This window comes from Eleutherodactylus coqui, chromosome 7 (genome assembly GCF_035609145.1).
Source record: "Eleutherodactylus coqui strain aEleCoq1 chromosome 7, aEleCoq1.hap1, whole genome shotgun sequence".
NCBI lineage: Eukaryota > Metazoa > Chordata > Amphibia > Anura > Eleutherodactylidae > Eleutherodactylus > Eleutherodactylus coqui.
In genome coordinates, this window is record NC_089843.1 from 30,592,498 (window position 1) to 30,595,612 (window position 3,115).

Genomic DNA, 3,115 nt, shown 5'->3' on the forward strand with positions numbered 1-3,115 from the left:
AATATTTTTCCAATTATTGAAGTGAGACTTACCAGCTTGTAGTTACCTGGCTATCTTTTAGACCCCTTTTTTGTATATTGGAACTACATTGGCAATGTGTCAATCCAGTCGTAAAAACTCGGTCTCGCTAGTGTGCATAAATGTAAGAAATAGCAGTCTAGCTATCACATCACTTATTTCCCTTAGAACTCTTGGGTGTCTTCCATCTGACCCCATTGATTTATTGATTTTAATCCTCTTTAACCGGTTCTGCACTTCCGCCTTTGTCATGCATGCAATATTTAGCAGGGGGTTCATTTTATTCCCCTGTATGTCATGTGACATTTATTTTTTATTCCTGAATACACTTGAGAAAAAACTATTTAATAGATTTGCCTCCCCCCCATCGTCTTCTATGGTTTCTCCTGCATTTGTTAAGTGGCCAGTGCTTTCAGTGCAAATTCTTTTACTGTTTCTATAATTGAAGAAAAGTTGAAGGTTATTTTTGCTTTCTTTGGAGATCAGTCTCTCTGCCTCCTCTTTAGCATTTTTTATCTATTCTTTAAATAAATAGTTTATTTCCCTGTATGATTTTTGTGCTTCTTTGCTGCCTTCTCTTTTTAGGAATTTAAATGCTTTTTCGTTTATTGCCCCCTTACCGTCTTGTCGACCCACATTGGTTTTATTCTACTTGTACGTCTTTTATTTTTAAAGGGTATGAACTGCCCACATGCTATAATTAGGATGTTTTTAAACTTCTCCCGTTTGTCATCTGTACTGTTATAAAGCTGTATGTTCTCAAAATTGTTGCTAATGAAAACTTCATCTCTTTCCACGAAAACAAGCCCTCAGAAACTCCCCAGAAGGACAAATAAAAAATGTAGATTTGTGAATATGGTGATGCAAAAAAATGTTTCTACTAAGATTGATTAATTGTAGAAAAGTAGTTAAACATAAAAACTGTATAAGTTTCTAGTTGTTATAATAAACTGCAGATAAAGGCCCACATATGATTTAAGCCTCTTTCACATGATCATATGCGTTTCTACGTTCACCCGTACATGCTGTAAAATTGTATGAAAGAAGAATAGCAGCAATCAAGTCCCGATCCTAAGTAGTGGATTCTCAGCAATTCGCACGGCATTGATGCTCACATTCTGGGAATCATGATACCAGGAGTTCGGGAACAAAATAGTATGGCTTTTGCTTTTGATTTGCTGCAGCAGTCACCTGATTTCCTGTGCGCCCTTCACAGTGAACATTAGATTGTCAGCTTTGTTGGTGACAGAGGGTTAATGTAAGTGATGACAATCTTTATACAGCGTTGTGGAATATCTTTGAAAGAAATGATCTGTATAACACAAGGACGGCTGACAATGGATATTTCTGTTTCTTTATGTTGTTCTGTGATTCTCTAATGTAAAGCTGGTTCAGGCCACAATCACCGGGGAGCGGATCCAGAATGATGTGTGATGAGAGTAGACAATGTAAAATATATCCCATTATACTGTATAAAAAGAGGGGAGATGCTAGCAGTCAGCATAATGTCACTGATCCTGTGAGCTCTCTGTGTCGCTGCTGTTCTTGCTGCTTCCATTCATCATGTATTACTTATAATACTATATACTTCATCACCACCCCATTCCTACAAGGAAATGTTTAGTCTCATTATTATATTGTTTCTTCTATGGCTTCCTGTAACACAATTATTCTGTGATCTCAAGATAAGAGAATTTCATGACATAAAGATAAACCCTTACCAGGATGGAGACCTCATCATTGGTGGCTTGTTGACACAGTTCACAAATGCAATGCATGCACGATATCCAGGCGGGACCAATGACACAACTATATATTGTTATAAGTAAGTCATAGTTTCATCTGCATATTATACATGAAAAGAGGGGGGGGGGGAATAATGTAACTACTGGCAATGTAATTTCACTGAACTACTGATACAATACAAGCTTCTATGGATGCTATTCCCAGCAATAAATGATAAGGGTTATAGAGTTCAGAGTGGCCCAATATTTGTAAATTCCCAGAAAATCAAAACAAATAGAGGAGTTTTCCAGTGCCAATAAAAAAAGCTAATGCATCAATGACTTATTTGAAGTTGGATGAACTTGTGCAGGTTATTATGATTATCGTATTACGGGTCATAGTAAATGCTGCGAATGTATTCATATCACTATTCTGAGCCATAGACACATATTATTTATACTCTTTGCCTATTATTATGGTATACCAATTGGTCCACAAAAATGTTGGGGATTTCTGTTTCTGATTTTTGTTCATTTTGACTAGAAGAAAATAAGAAATTCCATCTGGCACCCTGATTGGTCCAATCTCAGAGAAGGCTTAATGAAGACAGAAGGGTTTAGCTTTGACACTAGGAATGTATTAGTAGGAATGAAACACTGAAATTCAAGATTCAAAGTAGCTTTATTGCCTGCCACTTGGGTATCCCCAAAGTCCTTTTGAATGCAAATGAAGATCTTGTACCACTACAGTCTGTCTACTTCTTACTGAAAGGGTACAGTGACCCTGAAGTGAGCAAGAATGGGGACACAGGACCCCAAATCTCAAGATCATCTGGGATCTCAGCAGCAGGATCCCCGCCGAAGTTATTCTTCATTCTGTGGATAGGGAATAAGTTGTAATATTGGTGCAAACCCTTCAACTGAAACAGAAACAGCTGTGTAGGAGGCTTCAAACTGGGCGATGAACAGCCAAAGTGTGCTACAAAGTTGAGGTTGTGGAAGGCAGTTTCATGTCACAAGTCATACACCATGGCAAGCAGTGTCAGAGGGAAAATGTAATCTATTATCAAATATTCCCAATGCTGATGGGAAACAGGCTATACTTGTCAGGTCTGCATTTGTCAAGGCACACCCAGAAGTAATGGGGATGTCAGAAGGTAATAAATGTGTCTATGTATGTTCTTATATAGGTGCTTTCACGCAGTGCAGAATTGTTCTGGAAGACATAGCTATAGATGTAGCTTAATTTACTGTTGCAGATTTCTGCTCAATAGCCCACATTTCTAGGTACATCTTGCGGAATAATTCTACACTGTATGAAAGCACCTAAACAACCCCTTAGTAACCATCCATATGTGTTTTAACATCCTGAG